Consider the following 12,321-nt stretch of genomic DNA (forward strand, 5'->3'; position numbering starts at 1 on the left):
GTTGTTATCAATAGAGGAGAATGAACCTGGTCTTTTATCCAGTTATACATCTTTTTTTAAATAAAACTCAGACAGAAAGGGGAGGGTGGGTGCCCTGGCTGGCTTAGTCAGTAGAGCATGTGACTCTTAATTTTAGGGTCATGAGTTTGAGCTCCACACTGGGTGTGCTGATGGCTTAACAAAGAAAATAAAGTTGATAAAAAAAAAAAGAAGAAGAAGAAGAAAGAAAGAGAAAAAAAGGGAAAAAAAAGAGAGAGAGAGAAAAGATTGGTATAGAACCAGTTGTGGTTCAAGATAGAGGTCAACAAATTTGTCTGCAGAGGGCCTGATAGTGAATATTTATGGCTTTGGGAGCCATCCAGGCTCAGTCCCAGAAACTCAACTCTGCCATTGGAGTGTGAAAACAGAAGATACATAGGCAAGAGGATATGGTTGTGTTAAGCAAACGTACGTACAAAACACTTTATTTACAAAACACAACCTTCTAGAATTCAATTTGGCATTTGCCCTGCAGGTTGTAGTTTACCCACCCTCGCTCTAAGATAATGTATGGGGGCCTGCCATAAGATAACCTTTGGATGACAATGTTCTAGGCATTCTAGAACTCTTAAATAGGGAGTAAAGTCAGGAAAGGAACTATGACTTAAGCAACGATGGTAGTTATGCCTCAGTGCTGTGGCCCCCCAGAGGGAACACAGTCTGGGTAATACTGCTAGAAGGGAGCATACCTTTTCCCCACTTCTGTTTTCCATAGTGAGAGCTTTTCCTCTAACAATAGAGAGGTGGAACCATTATTTAGAAGATGAGGTAGCGTGCTTGGCTCAGCTCTGCCCTATTTCTTCTTGAGAGGTCCTTCTTGAGCAAGGACCAAATGTCCTCTGCTGTGTTCTCATGCCTACACAGTAGCCCCATAGAAGGAGGCTTGATCCCATGAAGGATTCCCTGGGACTAGGTAAGAAAGACTGCCCAATCTGAGAGTTAATATTGACAAGCTAACTTGTGGAATAAGCCGAAAGCTTTGTTTGCTAACGTGGCCTCCATTATTCATAAGATAATAGTTTGGTCCTCATTGTTTTTCTTCAAACTCTTTACAAGTCAAGTAGGGGAGGGTGGCATTCATTGGGTGCCAACTAAGAGGCCCCAACATATAAAACAACATTGTTTAATTTAATACTTTCATTTGAGAGAGGCAAATAAAATACTTTAAGTCAGGTTTCAGACCACCAAGATAAAGGTATGACCAGAGGTGAACTGAGTCTTACTGAAACTGCAACCCAACCCCAATCCATCTCAGTTCCCAACTGGACTGAGGTGATTAGCTCTTCACCCTATATATTTCACATAGGAAAGATGAAGTCCTGGAGACTCTACAATCCTTTTATATATAATGTCTGACATACAGTAAAAAAATAAATTTTCAAAGAGACAAGACCATATAATTAATAACCAATAAAAACATAAATAAACAACTGATGGAGACCAAGAAATATTACAAGTATCGTCATTAACAGACAAGGACTTTAACCGTGAACACCGTGTAAAAGTAAATGGAGGAAAAGATGGATAAAATGGGTGAAACATGGAGACTTTCAATGTAGAATTCATTTGTAGATGGAAATCTGTAAAAAGAAACATGGACATTTTTGGACTGAAAACAAAATTACCGAAATTAAGAACTTATGGGAAGAATTTAACAGAAGACTGGCGTAACAGGTGATAGAAATAATAAAATAAAAGTGAGATCAGCAGAAAAAAAAATCCAAACTGAAGCTCAGGGAGAAAAAAGCAACAGACTTGGCATAAAACATTTGTGGGACACAGCAAAAGGTCTCACAAATGTACAACTGGAGTCTGAGATGGAAAGGAGACATAGAATAGGGCAGAAGCCATAGCTGAAGAGATAACGCGGGAGCATGAAAACATTAATCTATAGGTTCAAGAAGTTTGGAAAGCTGCAAGCAGAATAAATAAAAAGAAATTAGTATTCAGTCACATTATGTCCAGATTACTAAAACCAAAAACAAAGAGAAAACACCATTTAGAGTAAAAAACATACCTTTAAGAACCTACAATTAGACTGACAGCTGATTTGTCAATGAAACTATGGAATCCATAAAATAATGGAGCCACATCTTCAGACTGCTAAAAGGAGAAAGAAACACTGAGAGCAGACTTCTATACCTAGTGAAAATATCCTTCAGATATGAAAGCACATAAAATCATTTTCAAACAAAAATGGGGAGACTTTATTGCCAGAAGTTCTGGATTCAATAAAATGCCATAGGAACTTCTTGAAATTGAAAAGAGATGATCACTCAAAGGAAACTAGAACCGCCAGAAGCACTGAAAAGGCTAAATAAGAGAAAATATAAAGGACTGTTGATTGTATAAACCAGTGACAATCCCGTCTTAGGTGTTCTCTGCCATCCATAGGAGGATAATACATGACCACATTAGCACAAGGAGCAGGAAGGGAGTACAAGAGTTATGGTGTCACGAGGCTCCTGCATTTAGTAAATGGTAAAAGTACGAATTCAGACCCAATTGTATAAAGTCAAGGGCGAATGATGAGATCTCTCACTAAAAATTATATAAGAATATTTAGTTTAAAAGATAATAGAGGAGGGGCTCCTGGGTAGCTCAGTTCACTAAATGCCCAACTCTTGATCTCAGCTCGGGTCTTGATCTCAGAGTCATGAATTCAAGCCCAGAGTTGGGCTCCATGCTTAGCATGAAGCCTACCTAAAGGAAAAAAAAAAAAAAAAAGATAATAGAGGAGAGAAATGGGATGTTATGATGGAGATGATAAGAGTGGTTATTTCTGTGGGGAGAAAGGCACAAGGAAGGATGATGGTATGCTGGAAATGTTCTCTATTTTGATCTGGGTGGTAGTTATGAGGATACATTTAAATTATAAATGAATGTATGTAATATATGCTATACACACCTTATCCTACTATTAGCATTTACAATTTAATACACATAATTATATAAATGTTACAATTAATTATAAACATATGAATGTATCATAAGATAATATGTATCATATGATATATGCTATAATATTTATATACATTTACATTATATATAAATATTATGACATATTTATATAATAGCATATAATGTATATAAAATATGTATTTTTTAAAGATTTTTAAAAGTTTATTTATTTTGAGAGAGAGAGAGAGCAAGCACAGAGGAGGGTCAGAGAAAGAAGAAGAGAGAATCCCAAGCAGGCTCTGTACTGTTAGTGGGGAGCCTGAGCAGGGCTCGAACTCACGAACTGTGAGATCGTGACCTGAGCTGAAACCAAAAGTCGGACACTTAGCAGATTGAGCCACCCGGGCACCCCTATAATATACATATTTACATATAGATTCACTGAGCTGTACTCTCATGGTATGTGTACTTTATTATGTGCAAAATAAATCTTAATAAAAAATTTAAATATGTCAGCAAAATAAGAGAAACATTGTATCCATGAAACAAGAATAGGATGCTTAAAATGGAACAGATTGCAGAATAAAAATGAGTCTTTGAAAACTGCAAATATGATAGATATAAATATATCTAATAGCAAAAAGAAAAGAACAGTAAAAGAGCTGAAAGATTAAGTCTAAAGTATCTCTCTGAAAGTAGAACAAAAACACTATGTCCCACAGGAGAAAAAGGTAACAAAATTAGAAGCTCATTGTGGATGTTGAATATCTGGCTAACAGGAGTCCCAGAAAGACCAGAGAAAGTGGGGGAAAAAAGGAAATTATTGAATACATAGTTCAATGAATTTTCCCAGAACCAAAGAACACGAGTCTCCAAATGAAAACTTCCACCGAGTGTCCGGCACGATGAATGGAAAGAGACCGACATCAGAGAACACCATGGTGCAATGTCAGGACATCAGATAGAAGAAAATATCCCAAGAATTTTTAGACAGAAAAAGAAGGTCACCTACAAAAAGTCAGGAATTGGAATGGAATTCAAGTCCTCAACAAAACACAGACAGCTATGAGATAAGGAGGCGAAAGAAAACACACGATCCAAGAATCTGGGGATCTAACGCAGAAGAGACACACTGGGGATTCCCAGCTCGGTGATGAAGCAAAGTCCCAGTTAATAATTGTGCAGTAGGCCTGGGGGCATGCCGTACGGACCCACACAGGTGGTCAGAGAACTCCACACCAGGCGTCCTCACAAAGAAAGTGCGACTGATACAGATTATCTGGGGAAAGATGGCATTGAGTGGGATTTTACAGAGCTGTTATTTTTAGGTGAGAAAACACTTAATGGCTCCTAAAAAGCAAAGCAACTGAAGAAATCAAGCAATTAAGTCCAATAAAATAGGCAGTTTTTACAATACAGGAACTGTAATTGTTGTATACTCATTAGTCAGTATATGGCCCTATATCATGTAGTAATAATAGTGAGAATATTGAATATGGAACTGAACGCAAGAGAGCTAGCATCGTCTCCTACTACACCAGAGAGTTATTAGATCTAAAATTGTAGAACCCAAGAAATAACAGTATCTGGGTTTATTTTTAAATTGGGAGATAAACACAGAACTGGCAGCTAAATGCACTGAAAGCAGGTATCGTGGGAAACAGGAAGTGGAGGCAAAGGGAAGACTGCATTTTTTGTAATGAGACTTTTTGCCTTAAACCGTTTTCTCTTTTATTTTGAAAAATGTCAAGTGTATGTAAAAGTTCAAGAGTACAAGGAACACCCAGATACTCTTAACCTGGATTCCACGTGACCTTTATCTCTCCCTTATTTTCTTTTATTTTTTTCTGAACCACTTGAAGTGAGTTGACAACATCACAATACTTCCTTCATAAATACTCCAGCTGGTGTCTCCTGAGAACAAGGACATTCTCCTCCACGCTCAGAATATCATCATCACATCCAAGGAAATGAACACTAATCCCTTGTGATCCCCTATGTGGATTGATGTACAGTCTACAGTTAAGTATTCTCCACAGTCTCCCAAATCCTGTTTATATATATATATGTATATGTGTGTATATACATATGTGTGTGTATATATGTATATATACATATATATATGTGTGTGTATATATGTATATATACATATATACACACACATATATATATGTATATATATTTTTCCATCAGTACTTAATCAAATTTCACAGTTTGCCTTTGGTTGTTTCATCTCTTTGGACTTTTAAGTTATGGAATAGTCCCCAGTGCCCAGATCTTTCTTGTTTTTCATGACACTGACTTTTTGGACGGGACTCTAGTTGTTTGGTAGGATGGGTCACATGCTGGAGGTTTCCTCATGACCGGATTCAGCTTCCTATGGAACTGTTCCCAGGCACTATTATATTACTGTAGAAAACAAAATCAAACGGAAAAAACGGAGATGGTATTTGTTTACATTTATTGAAAAGACGACTCTGTTTCTCTCTCTCTCTCTCTCTCTCTCTGTCTCTCTCGGTCACCTTGGGCTGGAGTTTGCTGCCTTCCCTGTGTTAATTGGGTCAGCATGTGCTCACTGAGTGATCTCTGACACAAGTCACTCCAGGAAGCAGGTTAAACACCTTTTCTCAGAGAGGCATACATTTTCACAGCTTTTCATTTGAAATTTGTTCCCAGTGGGGATTTTTTCCCCCTCATCTTCCCAAGAAATTCTGTGACTGAAAATTCATGTGTTAGTTATCTCAATCACAAACGGAAGTTGTTTCTGCACAAATCCCTCGGTAGCTGAATGGATTTGATTCTCCTGTGTGATAAAGCCAGATCCAAAGGCAGCACTGTAGGGACGTGGGTTCTGTGCCCAGATCTGCCATTGACACCTTGGGTGACCTTGAGGAAGCCCTTGGCCTCTCTAGGCTCCAGTGTTCTTATCTATAAAAAGAAGGGGGCAGAACAAGTTGATAATGAAAGGTACCTTTCAAAGCATGATTCTGAAGGGAGCAGAAAGAGAGGTCAAGGGCAGGTAGCCACCCCACACCTGGTGGATGGCCCTTTTTACCTTCCTGGAACTCAACTCAGACGCACTCTCCACCCAACAAGTCGTTCCTTGGCTGTGATCGGGAGACAAATAGGTGGGGGAAGGGCACAGAGAAGAGCAGATCAGGGGCAGTGGTGTAAATACCACTGCTAAGGGGGCGGAAGAAAACCCCGCTTCCAGGGTGATCTATGTGATGATAAATCGCGAGACAGACAAATAGTCTGAGAAACAAGTGTAATGTTAAAAGCAAAAGAAACCTCAAAATATTCTTGTGAAGTCCTCAACAAACACTTAATAAATTTAATGATTTAATGGCAAAGGACCTCAGGACACGCTCCCCCAATATGTGCCCCTTTGGAACACCGACTGTTTTGAGCTGAAGGCTCTGGAAAACAGCAGATACAGGACAGACCCTCTCTGATCGCCCTTATCTGCCTGGAGACAACTCCAAAAGGAACTTGGTCATCTATCCCCTCCCAGGAGTGTCTTCAGCAGGGAAGATAGACTCTCATCACTGGAGACATGAGACTAGAAGAAACTGTCATGCATCCCATCTAGTCTTCTGAGGGCCCCTTCTGCTTCCCTAAAGTCATCTGCCGTCCCCTAAGTTGGCTACACCCCCCTCATTCCCCTATTAAGACATACACAAGCTTTCAAGTCTCACCCACCTTTCAGTATTCTCTTTTTTCCCTACGACGCCCCTGGGTGCCTTATATTAAACGTGAATACATCTGTCGACCTTTTCTGCTGTGAATGTGCCTGTTGTCTGTCTATTTCATACACCCAGCTACACAGCCTAGGAGGGTAGAGGAAAGTCCTTCCTCCCCTACAGGGGAACCTCCAGGTTCCAAGACTGTTGGTGACACCGGGTTACCTTTGTGGCTGGTGGTCTTTCCTTCCAATTGCTGCAAACGCTTTGTAAATTGTCTCTCAAAACCCGACAGAAGGAAGGCAGAAGAGTGGAGAGGCCCCCGGAAGAGGCGTCAGCTGGCCCGTGTGCTACCACTCTGCAGTTCATCGGTGCTTCAACTTTGGGCAAACCTCACAGCCCCTCTGGGCTGCCATTTCTCGTCTGTGCAAAGGATGGGGGTGGGGTGGGGAGAGTATACTGAGTCATCTCTCAAATTCTTTACTGCTCAAAAACTCAATGAGCCGGTTCCTGAAACTTGCGCAGAAGCAAGAGAACATATTTGTTGCATCATTTGTACTATGGGCACATTCGATAGCTGGTTGGAGACCTACTGGCTTGGTGTTTCCCTTTAATGGGCTGCTTTCTAATTGCTTTTCCTCTTTTTGAAATGGGTATTAAGGAAATATCTGATTTTTTTTCTTTCTTGGCTTACAGCCATGGCTTCTTGTCCCAGCGTTTTCCAAGTCTGTGAATAATGATCTGGTTTAACTTATGGATACCCTGAAGGTAATACCACAAAATGCTCATGATTCCGCTTTGCTTGTGCTTCCCCGTGCAAAGTTCTCCCCGTCTAAAACACTCCGGGATGAGAACTTTACCCACAACACTACTTTAAATGTACACAGACCTTTCCACTAGAGTGTCTTTCACATCTCTTATAGCAGTGATCAACACAGGCTTTAGTGAGGAGTGAGGAAAAGTAAATGCCTTTGATAATGTTGGAAGGGGTCTTTAAAACAGATTTCTCATTTACTCCTAGACTCTAAAATTTTTCCTAGGTCCTGAGAGCCATGAAAGCCTGGAGAAAATAGAAGAGGAAGGAACTCGGATGATGTATAGTGCTTTTTCAAACAGGGGATAAAATGCTGAGTCAACCAGGTGGTCTCTGATTCTAGGTCAGACTTACCAGGGGGTGAGGATTGAGGAGAGAGAGACATATGGAGGCAGCGCCCCAAGATTTAAAAGTCTTAGGAGATACATTGGGGCATCTGCCTTTGGCTCAAGTCATGATCTTGTGGTTCTTGAGTTTGAGCCCGCATTGGTCTGTCTACTGTCAGCACAAAGCCTGGATCCTCTGTCTCCCTTTCTCTCTACCTGTCTGTCCCCTGCTCACGTGCTAGCTCTCTCTTTCTCTCTCTCTCTTTCTCAAAAATAAATAAACATAGGGGTGCCTGGGTGGCGCAGTGGGTTAAGCATCCGACTTCAGCCAGGTCACGATCTCGCGGTCCGTGAGTTCGAGCCCCGCGTCAAGCTCTGGGCTGATGGCTCGGAGCCTGGAGCCTGTTTTCAATTCTGTGTCTCCCTCTCTCTCTGCCCCTCCCCCGTTCATGCTCTGTCTCTCTCTGTCCCAAAAATAAATAAACGTTGAAAAACAAATTAAAAAAAAAATAAACATAAAAAAAGTCTTAAGAGATACATTAATCACAACGAATGGACTCAAACAGCTTGTTTAAAAAATTATAAGGGGTGCCTGGGTGGCTTAGTCGGTTGAGCGTCTGACTTTGACTCAGGTCATGATCTCATGGTTCGTGAGTTGGAGCCCTGCATCGGGCTCTGTGCTGACAGCTCGGAGCCTGCTTCGGATTGTGTCTCCCTGTCCTGCTCCTGCTCTGTCTCTCAAAAATCAATAAACGTTAAAAAATATATTATTCTTATTTTAAGATGCTCTACTCATGTTCTTCATGTTCATTTTGGAAAGTTTGTATCTTTTAGGATAATTCTTCTAACTGAACTGCTAACTGAAATCATAATGATGTCTGGTGATCGCTTCAAAATAATTTGAGTTGGGGAACCGGGTGGGGTTATAGGTGGAAATAGATGAGCCAAAAGCTAATGAGCATTGAAGCTGATGGATGAGTCTGGGGAGTTTGTGCTATGAGTCTTCATTATCTGTTTGAAAATTTCCATAACAGTTTTTAAATAACTACCAAGGAAGCAAATCTTCTCACAACAGAACAATCAGGGAAGCGAGAGAAGCCAGGGTTTGCCCGTCCCGTTTTACACTAGGCACCCCTTTGGGGTTTTGGGGTAGAAATAAACTCTTAGAGTTTGAGGTAACCGTGAAGGATGGAAATGGAAGAAGGAAGAAGGGTCTCGATGCTTTTATATTCCCCAACAATGCTAATATCGCCACACATTCGAATAACGTTTCACAGTCTCAAGTCCTTTCTGTCTCCCTGGACCTTGGAAAAACCTGGTGTGTATATTCGTTGTCATCTATGACACCTGATGAAATGTCGTCATTGTGTTGTGTTCGTGTTTGTTTTTGTTTTTGGATGATTTACTTTAAACCTCTGGAAATAGACTCTTGCTTCTTTATTAGTCTCATAGTTGATACTTACGGATTTATTTCCTGTTCGAGTTTTGCGTGGAAGACAGCCTGCCGGTCTATTTACGGTATTAGAATTCTTAAATGCTCCCCTATCATGATTTGGAGCAGTTTTCTTTTTCCTCTTAGCTTCTATTTGGGGGGGGGGGGTGTACAGGGGAAAAGCCATTCTTATTTCCTTTGAGCCCACCCAGCTCTTTTATTTTGTGTTTCCCCTTATCTATCTCCCAGGCTTCCAGCAGGAGTTGCGAAGCCATCAGAAGCGTTCTGTTCTTTTAAATCCCTTACCAGCTTTTCCTTTATTAGCCACATTATCCTTTACCTCTTTCCTGTGACAGCTTTTGAAACACAAATTGATGAAGCCATGCCTTTTGTTATTTAAATATCATACACATCAACATTTACAAGTGTATTACAAGAAGATTGAAACCCAATACCCTACCCTAATTCTGACAAACGTACACATTTGCAGAAATACCACTTTCCTTTCCCCCTTCTTTGTGTATCTCGGGTTCCAGGATTCTACCCTCCTAGCGCGTGAAACTACCAGAGGCTCTAGTATTAGAAATTCCAAACTAGTCACAGACCTTCAACGAGGTCAAGAGCAGTAAACACCTTATCTTTATAAGGGCAACACATTCTTAAGTTAATACGAAGGCCTGGATGTATTTTGCCAGCATTGGCCTTTATGCAATCACGGGACCACCGTTTAAGGGTGCAACGAACTTCTATGCCATAGGAAGCTCACCCTTTAAGGGTCTCTAAGCCGAGCTCTGGTGGGTGAAGGCTTCCCTGGGCTCCGACAGGAGTCACCCTGTGACTCTGCAAATATTAAATATAGCCACATGAATCACACTACAAAATTCCAGTCCTGAAATCTGGTGTCGGGCATAACAATTTGTTCTCTCTCCTTGCTCATGAATAACAAAGAATCAATTGAAGAAATTTTGGCCTGTCTAAAGAATACCCTGATGTTTTTTTTCCTCCCTGGAGGAGACACATTCTGTATTTGACATGACATATGCTTCTCAAGTGTTATTTTGTTTCATTAATCTTTGAACTAAATTGTCAGTCCTTGTAACTAGAAAGACATTTCCCCAGAACCCTCCTGACTCATGCTAAGGGTACACAACAGCTGATAAACTCTAGTGACCTCTGAGGAGACAGATGGGCTGTGTGGCTTTCAACACCCACGTGGCTTTCTGGACCGTGGGTGACAACATAACCCAGGTTAAAACGTTCGGCAAAAATGGGCAGACCTTTTCCAGATGTGTTAAGTCGACAGCAGGGGCTGCATTAACCGGTTCTACTGTTCTATCAAATCTCTTGGTTTTAACTTTTCCTCTCCCTTATTCTTTCTCATTTATTTATGCCCGTGTGTGTTTCTCTTAATAATTACAAAGTAATGCAGGCTCATTGCAAGAGTAACAACGGCTAACATTTATTGATGGCTTCTCAGGTGCCAGGCACTCTAGGAAAAGCTTAAAACTCTCACCTCACTTCATTTTCAACAACTCTTTGGGGGAGGTAATATTATCTCCAAATTACAGATTAAAAAAGCTTGGACGTACAGGACTCAGAAAGTTTATCACCCATTCATGCTTCCTGAAAAAATTTCCTTTGGGGAAAAAGCAAGGAATCCAAGAAAGAGAATACAATTCAAAACGTGTAAAAGTGGTGAGAAAACTAAAGCAGTAAAATGTATACTTAAATCTTAAGGTTAAGAGATTTAAGAAAGGGTTTTAAGAAGACAAAACAGAGTAATGGGAAAAGAACTTAAGTGACAAACTGGAACTAAAATTTCAGATTATTGCTACAAAACATGAATTGCTTAAGATCTTGTCTTGTTTCCCCCCCAAAAGTTACACTGACTCATTCTAAGCGCTGGTAGAAAAGCATTATTAAAAGCTTTCATTAAAATTGAGGGCCATCTCCTGCAATTGTCAAGGTCATCAAAAACAAGGAGAGACTGAAAAGGAGTCAAGTCACAGCCAAGAGGACAACTGAGGAGCGGATAAAGAACATTTGACAAAAGCTGAAGAAGTATGAATAAAGTATAAACTCCATTTAACAAAATGTCTCAATATGGGACCGTTAATTTTGACAGACGTGCCATGTTGAGTATACAGGAACTCTCTGTACTGTCTTTGCCATTTTTCTGTAGATCCAAAATTACTCTAAAATAAACATTTTATTAAAAAAAATAAAACCAACCTCATACAGGTGTTGTAAGGATTAAATGAGATAATCGATACAGAAAGATCTGTGCAGGGACTAGAATATAGTAGTTATGTGAAAATCTTGGGGTTCAGAGCGAACAGTCGAGAAAGAATTCTTGAGGCATCTTCACTGCAAAAAGGGTGGTTTGATTAAAGGACAGGGACAGGACCCGGGGGCGGAAAGAGCTGCACTGGGGTTGTGAGGAGTGACTGATTATTTAATTTCAAGTTGGGAGGGCGTTAGGGATAGCGGAATTTGGAAGCAAGGTTTCCAGGACCTTGAGGGACTGGCAGCTGTTAGGAAAAGGTCGTTGTACCACTAACAAAACCTTAGTCCTGAGACCCTTCAGATGTAGATCAGTGGGCCATATGCTTGGAAGATGATTACTAACGTAAATCTTGGGGGCTAGAGAGAAAGGAAGTTTCCAAAAGAATTTTTATATGTTAAAGGAGACTTACAGGATCCTGGACGTCAGGCTAATGTTAAGCTAAAGTATTAACATTGAGGGAGTTGAGCTCCTAGAGGAAGGTCACTCTGCCTGTCTCAAGGACTCGTCAATGGGCTGTAAGTTGTAAGGAGATTTTATTTATTTGTTTTTCTTTTGCCTTTGTTCTCCACATCAGTAAGTATTCAGTAAATATGAGTTTTTAAAAATGATTAAAAAATTAAGGGCTGTCAATAGAAGAAAAGGAATAGAATGCATATTTTTCCAAACTATGGGAGAAGTAGAAGACTTAAAGAAAATTCAAGAACCCAATAAAAATAGAAAAGTTAAAGAGCAAAGAAAGTAATGTAAATAAAAAAACGTAGGGGCGCCTGGGTGGCGCAGTCGGTTAAGCGTCCATCTTCAGCCAGGTCACGATCTTGCGGTCCGTGAGTTCGAGCCCC

The sequence above is a fragment of the Felis catus genome, chromosome C2 (genome assembly GCF_018350175.1).
Source record: "Felis catus isolate Fca126 chromosome C2, F.catus_Fca126_mat1.0, whole genome shotgun sequence".
NCBI lineage: Eukaryota > Metazoa > Chordata > Mammalia > Carnivora > Felidae > Felis > Felis catus.